General features: G+C 45.4%; 3 non-coding genes across 3 annotated transcripts; all 3 read left to right on the forward strand.

Moving 5' to 3' along the window:
• The first annotated feature begins 9,215 nt into the window (after positions 1–9,215).
• Positions 9,216–9,289, forward strand: TRNAT-AGU. Its single transcript has one exon. It is a non-coding gene; the product is annotated as a tRNA-Thr (tRNA).
• A 4,685-nt stretch (positions 9,290–13,974) lies between these two features.
• Positions 13,975–14,109, forward strand: LOC122929829. The gene has a single exon (XR_006388047.1). It is a non-coding gene; the product is annotated as a U8 small nucleolar RNA (small nucleolar RNA).
• A 627-nt stretch (positions 14,110–14,736) lies between these two features.
• Positions 14,737–14,810, forward strand: TRNAI-AAU. Its single transcript has one exon. It is a non-coding gene; the product is annotated as a tRNA-Ile (tRNA).
• Positions 14,811–24,210: the final 9,400 nt, after the last annotated feature.

Raw genomic sequence — 24,210 nt, forward strand, 5'->3', positions numbered from 1 at the left:
TCCAGTTGTTACAGTTTTTTCTTAATATGTCTAGTCAGTTTGGTATTCCTATTGCGTCTGAAAAAACGGTTTATCCTTGTTGTTGTTTAGAATTCTTAGGTATAGTAATTGATAGTGTTAGGATGGAATTTAGGTTATCCAAAGGTAAGTTAGATTCCATAAGGGCTCTGTTAGTATCGTTACTAGCTAGGAACCTCTTGTAGTGAAATACAACCTTTTTGAAAAAACCTGACCCATTGGTATAATTCTACATGCAAAATTCAATGAGCCTAGTAACGATTGTAAATCCCTTAAGGTACTTAAGGGATTTACAATCGTTACTAGGCTCATTGAATTTTGCATGTAGAATTATACCAATAGGTCAGGTTTTTTCAAAAAAAGTTGTATTTCGCTACAAGAGGTTTGCGGTCACCTAAGGCGCATATTAGATTAACGAGGCCTCTTAAAGAGGACATGGCTATGTGGTTGGAGTTTATGTCTAAATTCAATGGCAGGAGTTGTTGGCAGGAGGATTTTCAAGATTCTGATGCGTTACAGTTGTTTACTGATGCAGCAGCTAGCTGTGGTTTTGGAGCCTTTTGGAACAATAGATGGTGTGCAGAGAGTTGGCCGTCCTTATGGGTAGAGAACAAATTTTCTTCTAAAAAACAGACTTATAAAGGTTAAAGTTGAAGATATACTACACGTACAAAGTTTAAGTTTTTAAAGAGTATAGAATTTAACGTGCTTAAATTTAAAACGATACCTTTATTATTCAACTGGGTTATAGAGCAAAAGGAGGTTTGCTCCAAGTGATATCCCGACTATGATACATACATTGGGACAAAGACTCCTCTTATAGAAAGGGAATAGATTCTAACATACGGACATTGACGATATTTTCCTGGTGTGGAGTGACAGTAAAGAGGAATTTGGGAACTTTGTGTCTGCTCTGAATGTAAATGATGTGGGCCTTAAGTTTACAAGCGAGATACAATCCAAAAATATCACTTTCCTCGATGTGGAGATTACATCGGTAGCTGGGAATCTTGTGACAAACATGTATCGTAAACCGACGGCCACTAACAATATATTACATTGGGACAGTCACCACCCCCTGGCCATAAAAAGAGGCATCCCAAAAGGCCAATATCTCCGGACACGCCGAAACTGTTCGGTTAAGGAGAATTTCTATAGTGAGTCAAGGAAATAAAAAAATAGACTTATACAGAGAGGCTACCCTGTGTCCACTCTAAGAGAAGCATTTAAGACAGCGGAGAATAGTGATAGGGGGGACCTACTGGTACCTAGAAATAGAAAAAAAGGAGACACAAACGTGATTCGCCTGGTTTCCACCTACGACGTTGCCAATAGAGAGATCACGGCTATTTTGAAAAATCACTGGCCCATTTTAATGATGGATGACGATCTGTCCAAAGCCATTTCCCCCTTCCCACAAATAACTTACCGTAGGGGCAGGAGTTTGAGAGATAGACTCGTGCATAGCCACTACACATGCGTTAAGAAGGAGGGCACATGGCTTGACAGACAACCAAAAGGGGTTTTTAGATGCGGGACCTGTAAGGCCTGTAAATTTATATGTACCTCTAAAACAATCACTTGCTCGATGACTAATTTTGTCCACACCATCGGCACTTTTGGTAACTGCAAAACACGGGGGGTTGTGTACATTTGCCAGTGTTCCTGCCCCAAAGACTATATTGGCAAAACATACAGAGAACTTAGACGCAGAGTATGTGAACATTTAAATGATATAGCCAAAAAAAAGGACACCTCCATAGCCAATCATGTCAACGATCAACATGGAGGTGATCCTGGTTCCATCAGGTTCTCTGTACTCGAAGTCGTTCCCTTCCCCCCGAGGGGAGGTGACTGGGACCGGAGGATACTCCAAAAGGAGTCCGAGTGGATTTATCGCTTCCGATCCCAGTCACCGGGAGGCCTAAACGAACGGCTGACATATACATGTTTTATTTGACAATGCCATAATACACGGCCCGTTCTTCTTTCCTTTGTCTCTGAATTAGTTCCAACCTCCGCTCTTTTGGATATCCGTAACTATGTCCCTTTTCACTATGCGGCAGTAGTGACACATATTATTGTCACTGTATCTTTGCCCCATATACATATATTCCAGTCATATATTGTTGGATTGTGTAGGAGGTGGGGTAAAATATTTCTGCCATTTCAGTTGGCTGACTCCTCCTATTCCTCTATATGAGGGCTCAATAGGAACATATATATATGGGTATATAAAAAACTTCCTGGGGAGGTCTTTTGTCCTTGGCCTATAAATAGTGGGGGCCAGGATTGGTTTAACATTATACATACATTTAAACCCTTTATCTGAGCCCTGACGATCTCCCAGGCTGTCTGGCCGCACTTCCGGGTCCGATGCGTTCCAACGTGCGTTCCAAATACCGGAAGTGACGTATCGCATCACTGCTATGCGTTCCACCAACCGGAAGTTCTTTTTCTCGGCGTCCGGAAGTGTCACCACACGCCGGCGCTTAAATTCTGGATACAGCCAGCCCCACTTGAGCCCTCCAGCCTCCTATACCCTGGATGCATCTTCTCCAAGGGCCCCCCTCTGATCGGTGAGCACTTTTTTTCTCTGACATGGTGAGAGGTATTTTCTTGTCCTCCACCATGTAACTTATATCTGATTTATTGTGTCTTTACCCACAGGTAATGTCTCCCTTGACAGAGGTTGCTCATCATCGTTATTAGAACCTAACAGGTTATATATATTATATAGGAGCTAAGTATCATTTTACGTTATCTGTTTATTTTTGTTTTTCCCTACGTTCACATCACCTCCTGATGAGCTGCCATCTGCAGCTGAAACGCGTTGGGGTTGTTTTATTGTTTACACATGATTTCATCTGTATATGTGTGTTTGTTTGTTTTTCCTGGATCTATTTGCTTTCAATCCAGGTTTTCCAGTAGGGCCTTTTTAGGGCAATAAAGAGACTTAGGTACGGGGACAGGGTGTCTCCACCATCAGGGGACAACCCTGGGCACAGGATCTTAGATCTTGAGGGTCATCCAGGGAAAGAGTATTTTCCCATCCATCTACCCACCACCCCCATTCTTTTTTACCAAGTCGGTACTTTATTGACCGTATGTTAGAATCTATTCCCTTTCTATAAGAGGAGTCTTTGTCCCAATGTATGTATCATAGTCGGGATATCACTTGGAGCAAACCTCCTTTTGCTCTATAACCCAGTTGAATAATAAAGGTATCGTTTTAAATTTAAGCACGTTAAATTCTATACTCTTTAAAAATTTTCTTCTAATATTGTTTTGTTGGAGCTGTTTCCAGTTTTGGTAGCTATTGTAATTTGGGGTTCTTATTTTACAAACACGAGAATTCAGCTGTTTACTGATAATAAAGGAGTAGTTTTTGCTATTAATAATTTATCTTCAAAATGTGAGAGGAGGATCTGTTTACTAAGACATTTACTTTTATGTTGCATGTTATTGAACATTTGGTTAAAAGCAAAGTATATTTTCTGGGAAGAGCAACGACATAGCCGACTCTCTATCTCGTTTTCAGTGGATGAGGTTTCGGGAGTTGGCTCCGTCGGCCGACCAAGCAGGGACACCTTGTCCTCCACTTTTATGGGACCTGCTGCGGGATTGATTATGAATAGTATTTGCAATTCCGTGGCGCATAGAACAGGTTTAAATTTTGTCAGGCTGAGCAATGTGTTCTGTCCGTGGGTCTTGAGAATTTAGAACCTTTGTTTGTCTAGTCTTTGATGGCTAAAAAATGTTCAGTGTAGTATATTTCTAGAACAATAGCGGGAGTATCATTTTTTCAGTCACCTTTATCTGGTATGTTTATAATATAGCAGGTTTTGAAGGGGTATCGCAGGGCCAATTTTAATGTAGGCCATTTCTTTGGATATGTTAGAAAAATTTGTAAATGTTCTTCCTGATGTTGCTAAGGATAGTTTTAAAGTTGTGTTGTTTAAAACAGCTTTTATACTGGCCTATTTTGGTGCCTTCAGAGTGAGTGAATTGGTGGATAATTCAAAAAAGGCAAATATTAGTTTGCTAGCTTCAGACGTAACGGTTTCCTAGGGGTCGGGTGAATATCAAAATTAGAAGTTCAAAGATGGATCAATGGAGTCGTGGGCAAGTGGTTTCCTTGAACAGTTGGTCAAATTCTTTTTTGTGTCCAGTCAGTGCTGTCATAGCTTGGCTGCAGATAAGGCCGGATGTTCAAGGTGCATTTTTAATACATGCTGATTCTAGTCCTTTAACGAGATATCAATTTTGTTTCTTGCTCAAAAAATGTTTAAAGGTGTTGCAAATGAGTCACTTACGAATATCCTCCCACTCATTCCGGATAGGCGCAGCTACTGAGGCGGCTGGGATGGGTCTGGAGGGTTCAATTATTAAAAGGATTGGTCGGTGGTCTTCTAGAAGATTTAAATTGTATGTCAGACCAGATTTATTGTTAGAATGATTCTTATGTTTTGCAGGGGAACAATTTATAATTTGGGTTATTGGGCATTCCTTTGTTTATTGGGCCCAGAAGAGAGCCATGAAGAGAAATTACTCGGAAAACTTATCATTTGAATGTAGTAAAGTTCATGTTTTTTGGTTTGGGGTAAGGGGTTTAAAATGGAGGGACCTGTTAAACGAGGTTAAAAGGTTGACACTTAAATGGCCATCCCCAAATGTTTTAGTTATACACGCGGGCGGAAATGACATACAGTACAGACCAAAAGTTTGGACACACCTTCTCATTCAAAGAGTTTTCTTTATTTTCATGACTATGAAAATTGTAGATTCACACTGAAGGCATCAAAACTATGAATTAACACATGTGGAATTATATACATAACAAAAAAGTGTGAAACAACTGAAAATATGTCATATTCTAGGTTCTTCAAAGTAGCCACCTTTTACTTTGATTATTGCTTTGCACACTCTTGGCATTCTCTTGATGAGCTTCAAGAGGTAGTCACCGGAAATGGTGTGCCCTGTCAAGTTTAATAAGTGGGATTTCTTGCCTTATAAATGGGGTTGGGACCATCAGTTGCGTTGTGGAGAAGTCAGGTGGATACACAGCTGACAGTCCTACTGAATAGACTGTTAGAATTTGTATTATGGCAAGAAAAAAGCAGCTAAGTAAAGAAAAACGAGTGACCATCATTACTTTAGGAAAGGAAGGTCAGTCAGTCCGAAAAATTGGGAAAACTTTGAAAGTGTCCCCAAGTGCAGTCACAAATACCATCAAGCGCTACAAAGAAACTGGCTCACATGCGGACCGCCCCAGGAAAGGAAGACCAAGAGTCACCTCTGCTGCGGAGGATAAGTTCATCCGAGTAACCAGCCTCAGAAATCGCAGGTTAACAGCAGCTCAGATTAAAGACCAGGTAAATGCCGCACAGAGTTCTAGCAGCAGACACATCTCTAGAACAACTGTTAAGAGGAGACTGTGTGAATCAGGCCTTCATGGTAGAATATCTGCTAGGAAACCACTGCTAAGGACAGGCAACAAGCAGAAGAGACTTGTTTGGGCTAAAGAACACAAGGAATGGACATTAGACCAGTGGAAATCTGTGCTTTGGTCTGATGAGTCCATATTTGAGATCTTTGGTTCCAACCACCGTGTCTTTGTGCGATGCAGAAAAGGTGAATGGATGGACTCTACATGCCTGGATCCCACCGTGAAGCATGGAAGAGGAGGTGTGATGGTGTGGGGGTGCTTTGCTGGTGACACTGTTGGGGATGTATTCAAAATTGAAGGCATACTGAACCAGCATGGCTACCACAGCATCTTGCAGCGGCATTCTATTCCATCCGGTTTGCGTTTAGTTGGACCATCATTTATTTTTCAACAGGACAATGACCCCAAACACACCGCCAGGCTGTGTAAGGGCTATTTGACCATGAAGGAGAGTGATGGGGTGCTGCGCCAGATGACCTGGCCTCCACAGTCACCGGACCTGAACCCAATCGAGATGGTTTGGGGTGAGCTGGACCGCAGAGTGAAGGCAAAAGGGCCAACAAGTGCTAAGCATCTCTGGGAACTCCTTCAAGACTGTTGGAGACCATTTCAGGTGACTACCTCTTGAAGCTCACCAAGAACATGCCAAGAGTGTGCAAAGCAGTAATCAAAGCAAAAGGTGGCTACTTTGAAGAACCTAGAATATGACATATTTTCAGTTGTGTCACACTTTTTTGTTATGTATATAATTCCACATGTGTTAATTCAGTTAGTTTTGATGCCTTCAGTGTGAATCTACAATTTTTATAGTCATGAAAATAAAGAAAACTCTTTGAATGAGAAGGTGTGTCCAAACTTTTGGTCTGTACTGTACGTAAAGTCAAAACATTGGATTTGCTATGGAGAATGAAGAGGGACATGTCCCTTTTAAAATGTTGATGTCCAGATGCCTTTCTGGTGTATTAAGAAATGGTACAGAGGCTGATCTGGTCTTCTGCTGAAGGACGGTTATTGGCAAAAATTTGAAAAAGATTGAATAGGGCCATGGCTAAGTTTATGCCTGTTCTGGGAGGCCTCAGCTATAGGTATATTGATTTGTAAGGTTTTGTTCCTGGTCTTTATAAAACTAATAATGTACACCTATCTAAGGCCTGCAAAATGCTCTGGAGGGATGTCTGTGTTGCTTTTTTTTTGGGGGGGGGGGGGGCTATACTTCTGTAGAGTCATGGCTGGTGGGATATTTGTCGCCCAGCAATGATTGGTCTATAGTTTTATTTGGTGATTGGTTCAATTATTTATTCATTGATGGTTATTTATGGATTATTTATTAAATATTTATTCATCTTGGGTAACCCCGAATAAAGCAACACGACCTAATTTTATCCACAAAGAAGTGTGTTACCATGTGTGAGCCACCCAGAGCGTATAGCTTGGGGGACGCATGGTGACACGGTCACTTGTTTTGGTATTCGTTCAAGTAGTGGTTTTATTGTTTTGGCATATGCAGTGCTGTGGTGTTTTCTCCCCCACCCCCTTCTTGTTTTGCTACAGGGCCTTACTTGAGGAGAATCCGGTTTCAGGTGTTTCAGTTGTTCTTCTGCCTGCATTCTACTGGGTCCGCTGTCCATTGGTCCAGTCCTCCAGCAGCGGGAAAAAGTGGATCAGCTGTTTAGTAGAGGGCTCTTGCAGCGGGAAACCTATCGCTATTAGGTGCTGTCAGTTTAAGAAGTCCTGGACCAGCCCACCCTCCCTTTATATGTCATGTTGCTCTTATTAGGGGGATATTTGTCGCCCAGCAATGATTGGTCTATAGTTTTATTTGGTGCTTGGTTAAATTATTTATTAATTGATGGTTATTTATGGATTATTTATTTATTTATCTTGGGTATCCCCGAATAAAGCAACACGGCCTAATTGTATCCACAAAAAAGTGTGTGGTCTCTTATTTAATTGGTTATTGGTTAAGTTATGGAACCTGTGTTACCATGCTCTCCTGGACTTTCAGCGTCACAGCGGTCTGCCGTTACACCACATGATCGGTGACGTTCCAACCCGCTGGACACTGCACATACTAGAAAGGCGGACCAAGTTGTCCCGTGCCAGTGTCCAAAACATCACCTTTGTTAAAATGACCATCTTGCCACTTTTACTGTCTGCCTGCCTGACTACCATGTTTTTGCCTGCCGACCATCATGTTCCTTACGATGACTGCACCTGCTGCTGCTGCTGTCATCATGCCACGGCCACCATCATGGAACTACTGCCATCTGCCTGCCAACATGTATCATATAACATCTGCTGTTGTTTTTGCCACCCACCACCACTGCAGCAACCACTCCGTGGTGATGGTCCCCTACTGCCACCACTATTAACACTTTGCATCTGTCTCTACTACTGCTGCTATCACCCATAAAAAGCTGATCTACTGCCATGCCAGGTTGCTACCGCTGCTACTCATGTTGCAGCCACATACCGCTAATACCTTACCTAGCCTTAATCCGCTTGAAGGCTTCTTTCACATGGGCATCATGGATTTGGGCCGGATAAGATGCGGCTGTGTCGCGGGAAAATGCATGATTTTTCTGTGCGAATGCAAAATATTTTAATGCACTTTGCATGCGCGTTAGAAAAATCTGCATGACATGGGTTTGGGTTAGATGTTGTGTAGATTGTATTATTTTCCCTTATAACATGGTTATAAGGGAAAATAATAGCATTCTTAATACAGAATGCTTGGTAAAATAGGGCTGGAGGGGGTTAAAAAAAAGAAAAAATTATTTAACTCACCTTAATACACTTGTACGCTCAGGCCGGCTTCTCTTCTTTCTTCAGGACCTGGGTAAAGGACCTTTGATGACATCACTGCGCTCATCACATGGTCCATCACATGATTCATCACCATGTGATGAGCGCAGTGACGTCACCAAAGGTCCTTTACCCAGGTCCTGAAGAAAGAAGAGAAGCCGGCCTGAGCGTACAAGTGGATTAAGGTGAGTTAAATAATTTTTTCTTTTTTTTAACCCCCTCCAGCCCTATTTTACCAAGCATTCTGTATTAAGAATGCTATTATTTTCCCTTATAACCATGTTAGCTGATCTACTGACATGCCAGGTTGCTACCGCTGCTACTCATGTTGCAGCCACATTACCGCTAATACCTTACCTAGTCATAATCCACTCTAATTATGCTGCTTATTATACTCCAGAGCTGCACTCACTATTCGGCTGGTGGAGTCACTGTGTACATACATTACATTACTTATCCTGTACTGATCCTGAGTTACATCCTGTATTATACTCCAGAGCTGCACTCACTATTCTGCTGGTGCAGTCACTGTGTACATACATTACTTATCCTGTACTGATCCTGAGTTACATCCTGTATTATACTCCAGAGCTGCACTCACTATTCTGCTGGTGCAGTCACTGTGTAAATACATTACGTTACTTATCCTTTACTTATCCTGAGTTACATCCTGTATTATACTCCAGAGCTGCACTCACTATTCTGCAGCTGGATCGAGGAATTGAGGCTCTGTAAAGGGTAGATGAGAGGCAGCGAGTACTTGTAGTTCTCAGGAGGTGTGAACATAGGAATGACTTTGCTCGTGTCCGCGCTGCGTTGGCAGGATTGTCCCAGGTGTAGATTTAGAAATGCCACAAGGATAGTACAAATAAGTGAATGTTGGGAGTAGTAGTCAATCATTGTTAATGAGGAATCTGAAACTGCTTTGTGCTGGTCAGTACCTGGCGCTGTGGCTTAGTTGGTTAAAGCGCCTGTCTAGTAAACAGGAGATCCTGAGTTCGAATCTCAGCAGTGCCTTGTGTTTGTCACTTTATACCGTTTTATTAGAATTTGATTTATTACATTTATTGTCCAGAAATCCCAGATCATTTATAGCAGAACACTGATCTCTGCTGGGGAGAGGCGGAAGTGCAGCCGGGGATTTGCTTCTCATCTGTTTTCTACATCATTATAGTGGGCGCCACGTAATACCGCGTCTCACCTGCAGTAGTCTCACGGCAATAACAGCTCGTCACCGCGGCGTTTTTCCGAACCCACCCGAGCTACGTGGCTTTTTTTGACGTCACCGTGTAGCCCCTGCCTCAAAGGAGGAGTGGACAAACCCTTTAAGGGAATGTGTCAACAGCATTGTTTAAATCACATTTTTATATTGAAACATCATTTTTGATATATTTTAAAAAAAATTATTCCGTCACATTATTAAAATATGTATAATATACTGCAGTCTTCACACTGGTCACTCGGTCTTTTGTGAGCCACCAAATGGTCCATAGACACAGCGGTATAGCACTAGGTTCGGGGACAGGGAACCTCCACCATCAGGGGGTCGCTCTGGGCTTAGCAGTCTTCAGGGCCTGTAGGGTAAGTTCCTCTGCCCTGGCCTTGTGGACTACACTTATATCCATCTACCTAAACTTTGAGTATCTATCCCGTCACTATGAATGTTCTTCCTTTTGGGGGCCACTACTCCCCTATGTAAAAAAAAGATTTTGGGGGACAACTGTAGCACACTACTGTCTGTATTTACATACCTATACCCGCCTGATTATAAATAAAGGTATTTTTAAAAGTAACATTTTCTTCACATGTGTTCCTATTAAGAATGAGGCCCTGTCTCCATCTGCCAATATACCACAGATGTCCTATAGGTGCGAGTCCCACCTCTCGAGAATGATGATACTACACTGGTACTCTCCATCCTGCGGCTCTCCCACAGTTGCAAACTCCCATCATGATCTGATAGCTGTATGATGGGAGTAGAAGTTATGCAATAGCTGGAGAATCTCAACCTGGGGAGCATTAGATTCCTCTGGCAGACCTCTAGGCCATCACAGAAATGTATCTGCACCGCAATTGGGGTTCCAATGGGCTGACAGAGGGTGCCTCCTTCTCTTACACTCCTAAGATCACTATTGAACTTAGATCGGGGAAGCCACCCCATACCGCCAGTGAGAAGTGATCAGGGTGATCGAGAAGGGTACCGCTGCCCCTTAAAGATCAATTAAAAGATCCATGCCTTATTGGAAATGTATTAGGATGTGAAAAGGCATCGCTAAGCAGAGAAGCGGTTAAATATCAATTCCCCAATGTAATTTCATTATATATGATTCACCAGCAGAATACAGACTGCCATAAAACTGCCTCACACTCTGCATGTGAATACCTGCGTACCGGTTATGTAGCGTCAGCCGCCCCCCCCACCCATCGGCTGCTACTAAAGGGCCCTTTGGTAGAGAGTTATCAAATTTGGCCAAAGGGATAATAAGAGGAGCCCCCCCCCCCATTGAACCAATCAGGACGCTGCTTTCATTTTCTTACGGGCCAATGAGACATGAAAGCCGGAACCTTAATGGTTGCTATGGAGAAATCCAGCGCTCATGCCTTGCCCCTTACAGCAATCACTCCGTGACACAGCGACCACCAAATGTGGCATGACTTCACAGCGAGCTCTAAGGGCAACGCTGCCCATTGAAATTGTCTGAAAAAACTGCACAACTTTTGTGATAATCACTAGAGGGCGCCATGACATTTTGCACTAAGGGGCTGATATGGCCGCACCGAGCGTCAGCAATAAAACTAATGTGGGATTTAAGCGACTGCCCTTCTGTGTTGCAGAGACAGAAGTGTCCTAAAGACTCTGCTGCAAGTCCCTATCCCATTAACCCCCTAAGTACCTCCTAAATACCTCAATCCGTATTTTACATCCTCATTTAACTACCAATCATATCTGAACATTCAGACCCTTGCATACCATGTCCCCATGCTGTAGGAGCCTTCGCTGGACTTTCATCTCCAGGGTTTATCTGCATACATTTTCGCTAGTTCTTTGTCCACCGGCGTCCCTCTATTCAATTTGCGCATGCGCCACGACATCACTTCCGCCCTTCGGCCGACGCTGCTTCCGGGTCCAATAATACTATCATGTCCCGGTACTTCCGATCACATGAATAGGTCTCCCGATCACATGACACGTCACATGTTATCACCTGACTTCCAGTTGCCAGGTTACTTGACGCCGGATCGTCACAGAGGCTGGCGATCAGATTTTCATTTAGTTCCAGAGCGATCTCTTGATGGAGTGATGCGGACACCCCGGCACACCATCAAACAGGACATTTATTTATTTAATTCTTTATATGGAGGGCTTCTTTATGGGTTCACTGGGGGCATCGGTAGGAATCCATTACATTCATCTTTATTTTTATATTTATAGAGTGAATCACATGGTGCTAATTGCATAGCGGCATAGCCGGTCCTCCACCATTCATCATGTGGCTGGTGTATAGACCCAATGCTCCGGGGGGGTCAGCCCCCAGCTCACAGGGTCATCCAGTCCTAAATTGCCATTCATTCTTGGGGGACTCAAAAGAACGGGGGGCTACAATCCATTTACTGGATGAGTCCTCCCCTTTCCCTTTGTGTAACGGCCATGGTCATGGACGTGACTCCTGAACCGCATGCGGTTGTCAGCGGTTTGGTCTGGTTGTCAATCTCAGGTGAGGGCTGTGGTATTTGCCTCACCTGTGGTTGCCGCTGGCAACAGTATTTATGTGGCAGCATAGCAGCCTGAGCTGTATCATGGCAGCTTGCTATGTTGTGCATGCGGTTGCACTTGGCTCGTGTGTGTATGTATGCACTTTGTATGTCTGGTGTGCACGAGGTGTTTTGTTAGGTGTGCACTGTGACACTTCCCTTCACTGTGGCTGCCCGTGGCAACGTTTGGTATGTGTACATGTGGTGGCAGTGTCTCGGCCTTCTGGCTGACTCCCAGGACATGGTTGCCACCCATGTCGTTGCCTGCGGTAACAGCTGCAGTATGATCTTTATTTGGACACTTCCCCTTTAAGTGGTTTCACTCCCTGGTTAGTGTTGGAAGGGTTAATTCCCTCTCCTTGTGTGTCTGTGTGGGTGTGGCCACTTTGGGCTATAAAGCCTCTTTGGAGATCAGTAGCTGACGGGTTCTTCAGCCATGCTTTGCTGGAGACACCCTCCTGGTATTCCATGGTTATAAGGGAAAATAATAGCATTCTGAATACAGAATGCATAGTAAAATAGCGCTGGAGGGGTTAAAATAAATAAATAATTTAACTCACCTTAATCCACTTGATCGCGCAGCCGGCATCTCTTCTGTCTGTGTGCAGGAACAGGACCTGTGGTGACGTCACTCCGGTCATCACATGGTCCATCACATGATCCATCACCATGGTAAAAGATTATGTGACGGACCATGTGATGACCGGAGTGACGTCACGACAGGTCCTGTTCCTGCACACAGGACAGAAGGAGATGCCGGCTGCGCGATCAAGTGGATTAAGGTGAGTTAAATTATTATAAAAAAAAAATTTAACCCCTCCAGCGCTATTTTACTATGCATTCTGTATTTAGAATGCTATTATTTTCGCTTATAAGGGAAAATAATACAATCTACAGAACACCGATGGGTACCAAACATGCGCGATTTTTCTCATTCGAGTGCAAAATGCATTACAATGTTTTGCACTCGCGCGGAAAAATCGCGCATGTTCCCGCAACGCACCCGCACCTTTTCCCGCAACGCCCGTGTGACAGAGGCCGTATTCTATAATCCAGGTACAGTTCTCCCACAACATGTACACGGCTGCATCTGAGAATTAGAAATAAAAAAATTAGGGTACATAAAAAGTGAGGATACATAAACAGGGGGGTTACATATTTTTATAAAAGAAACACACACGGCTATTAGCCTTGTGCTTAGGTTACATTAACACACATCCTGATCCAGGTCTGGGTTCAGAAGAGAGGGCCCACCTTAAATTCCCTATTAAGGCCTTTTGTCTCCATGGTCTCTAATTTGTAAATCCATCTCAGTTCTTTCCTGATTAATAATGTTTCCCTATCTCCACCCTCCTGAGCGCAGGGACACTATCTATAATCCTGTATCTTAATTGTGACACGTTCTGTCTAAATCTCCAAGAATGCTCTGGTACCAGTAACTCTACCTCATCCCCATTATCTTGGTTTTGTTGACTCTCTTTTTAGCTAATAGCTGACGTATTGTATACCTATGAGATTCTATTTTTGCAAGACTGTGTCGTCTCTCCGATGTAGAGGAGGCCACACGGGCGCTGCAAGCTATAGATAACAAAATCCGTATTACACGTGTAGTAGCCTTTAATGTCATGTTTTTTTTTCCCGGTTCTCGGATGGCAGAAGGAGTCGCCCCTGGCGTCAACACGTAAAGAGTAGATGCAAATCACAAGTCGCAGTGCATTATGGGAGAAGCGATTGCTGAGCAAAATGAAACATTTTCAATAGGTCTTTATTAGCCGAGTGAGGAGACAGAGAGCGACGGTTTGTAACGTTAGTGACCGAGGCGTCATGTGACCGCAGCCCACGCTCATTGTGATGCTATCGTACAGCGGTGAGGGCGAAGCGGCGTCCTCGCCCTGAGGTCGGTGAAGAGCGCGGGACGGGCGGAGGCTGCTGGGAGCGGTGCGGGGGCATTGTCAGTGAGGTCAATCCTTACCTGTTCCTCCTCCGGGAGAAACAGACATGATGAATGGAGGAGGCTGAGTGTGTGATTACACCGAACTCCGACACCGCCCTGACCGACAACTCGGGGCGTGTGACATTCTGAGCCCAAACCTGCTGGCGATCATATCAGTGTGTACAAGAGCAGAGGAAGGGGGTGTTGTCATGGTTACTGTCTCACAGACTGTGGGGTTAGTGTCATAGAAATGCCTCCTGGATCATGTGATCTGATAAGGGTGGGTTCAACTAGCGTTATGGCTTTCTGTTATAACGGAATCCATAAGACGGAAGGACTGATCCGTTTTGCTGCCTATAGGCATTCTGTTTGCTCTCTGTCCTAATAGAAGTCTATGGGAAAGCATAACGGATCTGTCTGGGTCCTGTTATGCAAGACTGAAAACAAAGTCTTGTCGACAGGACTTTGTTTTCCGTCTTGCATAACGGGACCCAAATGGTTCCGTTATGTTTTCCCATAGACTTCTATTAGGACAGAGCAAAACGGAATGCCTCTTAAAGGCTTCCGTTTTGCATTCCTTCCTATGGATTCCGTTGTTTTTTGTTATAACCATGTTATAACGGAAAGCCATAACGGACTCCATAACGCTAGTGTGAACCTACCCTAATGGGGATTGTGCTTTCCTCCTCGATTATATGACCGGATAATGAGGATTGAGATTTCCTCCTGGATCATGTGACCAGATAATAAAGAGGGAGATCCCATTAGGCAGACAGCTGGCCGGTTAGCTCAGTTGGTTAGAGCGTGGTGCTAATAACGCCAAGGTCGCGGGTTCGATCCCCGTACGGGCCATTGGTTTTCTATTTTCTTTTAAAGGGGTCGCTCGGGTTCAGAGCTGAAACTGGACATGCCCCCCCTGAATTAAGCATTGGAGCATTTCTTACTCCGATGCTCTCCTTTGCCTTGTGCTGTATCAGGCAGGGCAAGGGATTTTTTTGCTTATATTTTTTTACACTGCTAGGCAGAGGCTTCCGCCTAGCAATTTTTTCGGCGACGTCATGGCTCTAATGGGCGGGCTTTAGCGCTGCCCTAGTCGTTTTACAAGCTGGCCCATTAGAGCTGGTGACGTCACCGGGCTCACTGCTGGGTGGAAGCCTCCGACTCACTTTACCTATGGAGGGCCCGGTACATCACCTATCACATATGTCAGGTTAAGTGCTGCTATGCCGTGTTGGACTTGATCTGCCTTGACAAGAGCAGCCACACAGGCGAGCGGCTGCTTAAGCACCACACACCCTGCCGGTCTCCCCGCCAGCTCCAAGTTGGCAAGGTTGTGAGCACTGGCGGATTTGGGTGGGGGGGTTCAATGGGTCAATTGCCCCCCCATGAGAATATAGTAAGAGAGAGAGCTTCCGATCGCCCATATACTCACATGATCCGATCATCCGAATCAAGTCACTGTGCAGAGCGTTCTGACGTCACACGCTGCCTATAGATTCGGGCCAGTCAATTCTGGTTTGCAGGCGCACAGCCCGGCGTGAAGTGGAAGGAAGGAGCAGCTCCAAGCGGGAGTCTCAGGACTCTCAGGAGTGCAGCTGCACTGAGGTAGTGTCACTGTTAACTTGGTCTGAGACTGAAAAAATTAGGACTCCCTGCATCACCCTAGGTCCGCGGAATGGCTTCCAGCACCCCACATTGCCAATTATCTGGAGTCCATGATCCGTAAGCTCCTTAGCAAAGAGGCACGGAACAAACTCCAGGCAGAATGCCCTCGCCCGGCAGTACCTAATAAGGTATGCGAGACGCCGGTCAAGGACCCAAAGATGGTCCAGTTCCTGTCCAAAACAGGATTTAGCCCTAAGAGAGGCCTAGACTCGGCCCTTCAAGCTTGTCAGGACAAGTTACTGGATATTTTGGGGCCCCTAACAAAGATTTTTGATTTGGCGGAATCCGCCAAGGCTGAAGGCCAAATGGTCGACCCGGATGAGCTCCGTGGTTGGGCCCAAAGAGCCATTTGCATGGCAGGTAATGCAAACACCTCCCTGAGTATTGAACGGCGCAAAGCCATTTTGTTAAAAATCGAGCCTAAACTGACTAATATGGCTCTGTCAGAATCCGGTAAGGATGCCCAGGGTTTCCTCTTCGGGGATCCCTTCATTAAAGAACTGGGAAAGTTTGTAGGGACCTTTACCGCATTGGATAAAGCCCAAACGTCGATGCGTAAGGTATTCAGTAGTAGGGTTTCCACTAGGGCCGGCAGTACCAGGGGCCGTCTGTCCGGCCGTTCCTCTTTCCAGACCCGAGGTTTGGGTCGAGGCTCCTTCTCGTCTTACCGCCCGCCTACCCACGATCAGAGACACCATCCATCCTTCTTCCCTTCCCGTGGCGCTTCCGGACGGGGAAGACCTTACAGAGTAAACCCAAACCTCAGACGCCCATTTGGTAAGTCTACCTCCTCTTCTCCCTTTTTCGGAAAGCTGTGTAGGGGGCAGACTCCAACATTTTATTCATGCTTGGGCGCTCATTACCAACGACCCCTGGGTGTTGTCCACGGTTCGGGGTTTCCACATAGAGCTAGTCGCCCCTCCGGTGATTCCATCCCCGCTTCCGCCCACGTTCCGTTCACAGGAATCTCAGAACCTCATAGATGTGGAATTACGAGCCTTGTATCTCAAGGGAGCTGTAGAACCGGCCCCTCTCGATCACGAAGGGGTGATCAGCAGTATTTTCCTGGTGGAGAAGAAGGGAGGCCAGTTCCGTCCCATCATCAATCTCAAGGCTCTCAATGCATTCGTCAGGTACAGGCATTTCAAGATGGAGGGCATCCATCTCCTAAGGGACATGCTACTGCCCGGGGCCTGGCTGGCCAAGTTAGACCTCAAGGATGCATACTTGACGGTTCCGATAGCACCTCCTTCCAGGGATCTTCTGCGCTTCCATTGGCAGGGGACGGTTTGGCGCTTCTCGTGTCTCCCCTTCGGTCTCTCGTCCGCCCCCTGGTGCTTCACCAAACTGATGCGTCCGGTGGTGGCATGGCTCCGCTATCGGGGGGTGAGACTCATAATCTATCTGGACGATATTCTGATTATGGCGGAGGACCGTGCCTCTCTGTTGTCCCACCTGCAGATGTCAATTCATCTTCTTTCCGCTCTGGGCTTCATAATCAACCGTGAGAAGTCTTGTCTCATTCCTTCTCAGTCCATGGAGTTTCTCGGATTCCAGTTGGACTCCCTGTCCTTGACGCTCAGTCTCCTTCCTATGAAGGTGCGTTCGTTCCGCAAGGAGTTACGTCGCACTCTATCCCTGTCACAGATTTCCCTGCGTCATTTGGCCAGAGTGATAGGTCTCTTGTCATCTTCCATTCAGGCTATCTTTCCGGCTCCCCTACATTATCGGGCCCTTCAGCGTCTCAAAATCGCACACCTGCATGCCGGTGCTTCTTATGCGGACCTTATCTCCCTGGATCCGGAGACGAGAGACGAGTTGGAGTGTTGGATTGCCAACCTCTCTGCCTGGAATGGCAGGGCTCTGTTCGGCCCACGCCCGGATATAGTGATAGAGTCGGACGCCAGCCTTCACGGTTGGGGCGCCCATTGCGAGGGTGTTTCCACGGGAGGGCCTTGGTCCTCGGTAGAGTCCCACTTACACATCAATGCTCTGGAGCTTCTGGCGGGTTCCTTTGCTATCCGCAGCTTCACCAGTGGGAGGGCCCAGGCTTGTATCCGCCTTCGGATGGACAATGTCTCGGCCGTCCGTTACATCAATTCCATGGGAGGTACCCATTCGAGGATGTTGACACACCTGGCCAAGGATTTCTGGGATTATTGCCTGGCCAATGGCGTATCGATAGTGGCGGAATACCTACCAGGATTACACAACACGCTGGCCGATTGGAACTCTCGCTACATCTCGGACGCCAGTGACTGGAGGTTAGACGTGGAGATATTTGCTACCATCGAATCTCGTTGGGGCCCGTTCTCGATCGACCTTTTCGCCTCACGCTGGAACGCTCAACTTCCCAGGTACTTCAGTTGGAGGCCGGACCCTGCCGCGGAGGCGGTAGATGCCTTTCTCCAACATTGGTCGGAGGATGTAATGTATGCCTTCCCACGATAATTCCTCGGATTTTGGCCAAGATACGCCTACAAGTTTCGGAGCTGGTGCTGATACTTCCTTTTTGGAGCGCTCAGTCGTGGTTTCCTCAACTGTTGGAACTTCTGGTAGAGATCCCCCTTTTACTTCCTCTCCGGACATCGCTACTTCTAGATCCACTGAACCATCCTCATCCGCTGGTGCTGGAGGAGTCCCTACGCCTTCTGGCCTGCAGAGTGTCGGGTTGTCCTGGCAGACCGAGGGACTTTCGGAGACGGCTATTTTCCTATTGGAGAGTGCGTGGGCCCCGGGGACCAGAAGAGCCTATAGGGCGGCTTGGCAATCTTGGGCTGGTTGGTGCAGCCTTCGGTACCTGGATCCCACTACGGCCGCTGTAGGCAATGTGGTTCAGTTTCTCAGTTCTCTTTACGAAGAAGGTAAAGCCTACCGTACAATAAATGTTTTTCGATCGGCCATTTCCTCCGGACATAGGGGATTTGATGGTTGTTCTGCTGGACGTCATCCTCTGGTGTGCCGGTTACTTAAAGGCTCCCGCTTTGCGTGGCCTCCCAGACATCCGTTTTCTAGCTCTTGGGACGTTTCATCCGTTTTATCTTTCCTGTCAGCTTGGCATACCAATGAAGAATTATCCCTTCGCCAGTTATCGGCCAAATTGGTTACCCTTTTTTGCCTAATCTCTTGTAAGAGGGTCTCCGACGTCCGGGCGTTAGATCATGACGCCCGGTCCTTTACTCCAGAGGGTGTAACATTCAATATTTCCCGGCGTACCAAAACTAATATCACGTTGGTGTCTTATCCCTCTTTTCCTTCTTCAATGGCGCTCTGTCCTGTCGCATGTCTGAGGGAGTACGAGTCCAGAACTCGGTCCTTAAGATCCTCCTCTGCTTCTCAGTTGTTTATTTCTTTCCGTAGGCCTTTTGCTCCGGTTGCCGCTGTAACTCTGTCGTGTTGGGTGAAGTGGGTTTTGTCTCTCTCTGGTATCGACACTTCCATTTTTACGGCGCATTCTGTTCGCGGCGCTTCTGCGACTTCCTTGACTCTGTCCGGTGCGCGCCTGGAGGACGTCATGAAATTGGCAGACTGGTCGCGTGTCTCCACGTTTAGGGAATTTTACTTTAGGCCGGATCCACATGTTTTCTCCTCTATTGTGAATCGACTTTAAACTAGCAATATGAGCCTCCATGTCTTGAGATAAAATTGAATGATTTTCCTAAAATTTGACGTAAAGTCATGATTTTATGAAAGACACGGAGGCGAGTATTGACCCGCCCACTATTTATCCCTCCCTGGGGTTATGTGATTGGTTTATTGTATTATGTATATATCTCTTGTCATTATTGTTATTTATGACTATTGTGAATATGGTTAACTTATTGCTGTTTTCTTGCCTTCTCTGATACTGCCTGACGGGCATAGGATTTACGCTTTTGCGTTGCTGCAAGTTATCTGTTTGTTTCTTTTTAAGGTTGACCTCATCGACTTCGGTGAAGTGTGGAGAGGATCTTCTGCAGTTTCTGTTTGCCGCCTTTCCTTCGAGTCGGTGGTTCAAGACGTGTTGGACTTTCCGTTAGAGTTATCCTGGTTCCGGTTGTTCCAGTTTGTTTCGTTGGAGGAGTTGTGAAGACAAAGAAAGAGGAGGAAGGACTTGAGGGGTGCTCCCTTTATACTGTGACTAAGGGGGAGGGCTGTATGCCCATTGGTGGATTTTGTTGTTGAATTATTTGCTGCTATTGTGTGTAGTAAAGAAAGGGTTAAGCAATACTCACCTCCTTGTCTTTCATAAAATCATGACTTTACGTCATATTTTAGGAAAATCATTCAATTATATCCTAGGCACCTTGGATGTGAAATCCTTATACACGATCATAGAAAATGAAAAAGGGTGTGATGCAGTAAAAACGTGTCTACAAAACCAGGGAATTCTGGCGGACAAACAAATAAACTTCATCGGTGAATGCATCATGTTCATCCTAAAAATAAATTACTTCCTTTTTGAGGACAGGTTTTATATTCAGCAGTGGGGGACCGCGATGGGGACGAGATTCGCACCGGGGTTCGCAAACATATACGTAGGCCAGTGGGAACATAAAGTCATTTACACCCATGGCCAACTCCGGTCGAATCTCGTCCTATGGAAACGCTTCATAGATGACATCATATTCATCTGGGCAGGAGAAAAGGAAGAACTGAGCACATTCTGCAAGGAAATCAACAGTAATGAATACCATCTGGAATTTACACCACTATTCAGTACTACCACAATTCATTTTCTTGACCTAACCATCTACATAGAGGATGGTAAAATACAAACAAAGACATACAACAAACCCACAGACATAAACAGCTTCATCTCCCGTGAGAGCTGCCACCTCCCACAGTGGTTGGAAAATATTCCAAAGGGGCAATTCATGAGAATCAAACGCAACTGCACAAAGGAAAAGGAATACGAAGCAGAGGCAGACAAAATGCAGAAAAAATTTGAAGAGAGAGGCTATGACAAGGAAAAACTACTAATACAGAAAAAACTGATAGGAACTCTTGACAGACAGGAACTAATTAATAAAAAGAAAACACCAGAAGACAGTAAAACAAAAGTGGGAGCCTTTGAAATGCCACCCATCATCACACAGTACAATAGTCAAGCAGGAACACTGAGAAGGATAATCAAAAGGCACTGGGAAACTCTGAAGGAGGACAAAATAATAGGAGATCTGATCCCCAAAAACCCAAAATTTATCTACAGAAAAGCTAAAAATGTGGGAAGTATAATAGCCCCAACCAACAAATGCTTGAGCAAAATAAATGACAACCAAACATCAAATGCGATTTCAGGACAGAAACCGCAGGGAGGTTTCTTTCCATGCGGCAATTGCGGTGTCTGTAAAAAACTAAAAATAAATAGAAAACAGCACACAAACTTGGAAATACATAATGAATGGACAGGGGACACAGAAACATAAAAAATAAAGGATCACATAACCTGCAGAAGTCAGGGCGTAATATACGCAATAACATGTCCGTGTAAAAAATCATACATAGGACGCACAAAGAGAACCATAAGCAAAAGAATAGGGGAACACATCTACAACATAGGAAGAAAATATGAGGGTCACCCGCTCTCTAGACACTATAAAGAGAAACACGGAGGAAACAACAACGGCACCACTTTTTGTGGTATTGAAATGGTCAAAAAAGAAAATGTCCAGAACAGAAAGCCGTTGGATATTTAACTTAAACACTCTAGTACCCTCAGGACTGAATTCAGAGATAGAATTATTTGCTTTCCAATAAACATCAAACTAGAGTGCCAGAGATGAAGGGGTTAAGGAAGGGAGGAGATACGGACCTTCAAAAGCAGTACCAGGAGCCAGAATAGCCATCCCTGACGAAGATTAGCGATCTAATCGAAACGCGTTGGAGCATTTTTGGTCCTCCTGGTCCACCGTAGCTACCACCGTGACGTCACGCAGCACTCCGTGCAAGCGCGAACAAGCGGCTTTTTCAAACCACGAGCTGTGCCACCGGCCGGGGCAAGCTCTGTATTTTATATATAAAAAAACTACAAATAACAATTAGGGTTTAACCCCCCAAACCTTTCCCTATCCCGAACGGCACCTAAAAGAAGAAAATACAGAAAAAAGAAAAAGCAAGAGGGACGCAGAAGAACAGCCTCCACAGATGAACATCTAGGATAAGGTATTCTATTAATCTGGGAGTTACTGTATTATGTACTGTGGGCCTCTATAGTGCCGAACAGGCAGGGAGAACAAAAGGGAGTACATGTCGCGCAGTACCTAATACATACATATTACACATCATTCACTTGATCTTCAACGGGGGCGATACCGTTGCGGTACCGCTGCGTCAGTTCAGTTGTAGTGCAAGCGCCGGTGTATCACTAGTATTTATTAACCCGTCGGGGGACTGCTGAAAGGGGTTAATAAATACTGTGTGAAGGGGGAACTGGCTGGCTGGTTCCAGTACACCCCCTGGCCCCTCCAGGACACCCCTGACCCCTCCACAAGTTCTTCTCCCCCCCCCCCACATAACAAAGTCATCCCCACAGATGCCCCAAATGTCTCCAAAACTGTTAAATAATAAAGTTATATGTGGTCAAATGTCACCTATTTGTAATTTTTAAAATCCGTAATTTGTAAAGACAAATGTGACTGTTTTTAACCCCTTCAGGACCCTGCCATATTTCACCTTAAGGACCAGGCCATTTTTTGCAAAGCTGACATATTTCACTTTATGTGGTGATAACTTTAAAACGCTTTTACTTATCCAGGCCGTTCTGAGATTGTTTTCTCTTCACATATTGTACTTCATGACACTGGTAAAATTGAGTCAAAAATTAGCATTTTTTTTTTTTTTTTTTATACCAAATTTGCCAAAAATTTGAAAAAAATTGCTAATTTCTATTTATCTACTTTTATAATACATAGTAATACCTACAAAAATAGTTATTACTTTACATTCCCCATATGTCTACTTCATGTTTGGATCCTTTTGTAAATGACATTTTCTATTTTGGGGACGTTAGAAGGCTTAGGCTACTTTCATTCACAGTAAAAAAAAATCACTAGTATTCGTATCTGTATCTGTAATCTTGCGCTGCAGGTTTTCAATGCGATGTGGGAAGATCACAGAAGCAAGTAAATCAAGAAAGTGGAAAACCGCGCTGCTTGATACACCTCCTCCCTCCTTGGTACGGGTTACAAAAGGCACGGGGAAGGATCTGCAAAGGGTATACCCGAGGATCCCTCCTCTCTCCAACACTCCTGTGGGTAATTAAAGGTCACAACAATAGTGAAGCCCAGACTGCCACCGTCACGTGCAAAGATCAGCAGAGGCAGAGAAAGTGGAACTTCGCCTGGCGCCGGAGGAGGAGCAGGAAGCAGAGCCGGAGGTGGAAATGCTGGCGGAAGCGGAGTTGGAAGCGCTGCCCAGCAAAAGAGCTAGAAGGGCAAGGTGCGCTTTTACTTCTGCCAGCTTCAGGAGGTGCCGTGCCAGGGAGAGCCCAGGAGGGGAAGCGGCGGCAGCTGGAAGATCCGGAAGGAGGAGGCATCGGGACGCCGCTCAAAAATGGCAAGTTGAAAAAGAGGACATCTGTGAAGATGACCATCAGTGGATGTTCAGCATTCCTGACTCTAGCAAGAGAGAAGACAGCCTGACAGCAGCCACAGCAAGCCTACCTGAAGTCATCAGCGACTATCCTGGCAAGCTCAAGCTGAAAGTTCCTCAGTCCTCGGTTTCTGGACAGGAGGCGCCATCTAGCGGTGAGAAATTAAATGTGCAGTCAATGTCTAATTTACTGTCTAACAAAAAATTTGTTTCAGGTCTGTATTCACTTTTTTCTGAATTTGTTCAGAAAGGGAATACGGTTGCGCCATCTGGAGTTTGGGTTAACCATCCAATGGCGTCAAATATTGATCAATCAAGGGTTAATGTTCCAATGCTTGATAGGGGTTTTGGGGTATCTGAGGCCTGTGTTAGAGAGGTGCTACCATGTAAGGTTTTCATTTACCTCAAAACGTTAAGAAACGCATTTGGCGTTTTGAGTTTATGGATTTGATGTCGTTACTACCTTCTAATAGGGAGCATATTTTAAGCAATGATAAAAAGGATGAGAAGCTGGAGGAATCCAGGAAGCGTAGTCAGCCGCGTTCGTTTAACAACTGGCTGCCGGCTTTTTGTATTTATGCAGCGGTGCTAGGTGAAAGGCTTCCGGGTAGGGATGAGCGAACTCGAACTGTATAGTTCGGGTTCGTACCGAATTTTGGGGTGTCCGTGACACGGACCCGAACCCGGACATTTTCGTAAAAGTCTGGGTTCGGGTTCGGTGTTCGTCGCTTTCTTGGCGCTTTTGTGACGCTTTCTTGGCGCTTTTTGAAAGGCTGCAAAGCAGCCAATCAACAAGCGTCATACTACTTGCCCCAAGAGGCCATCACAGCCATGCCTACTATTGGCATGGCTGTGATTGGCCAGAGCACCATGTGACCCAGCCTCTATTTAAGCTGGAGTCACATAGCGCCGCCCGTCACTCTGCTCTGATTAGCGTAGGGAGAGGTTGCGGCTGCGACAGTAGGGCGAGATTAGGCAGATTAACTCCTCCAAAGGACTTGATTAATCGATCGAT

The sequence above is a fragment of the Bufo gargarizans genome, chromosome 2, assembly GCF_014858855.1.
Source record: "Bufo gargarizans isolate SCDJY-AF-19 chromosome 2, ASM1485885v1, whole genome shotgun sequence".
NCBI classification, from domain to species: domain Eukaryota; kingdom Metazoa; phylum Chordata; class Amphibia; order Anura; family Bufonidae; genus Bufo; species Bufo gargarizans.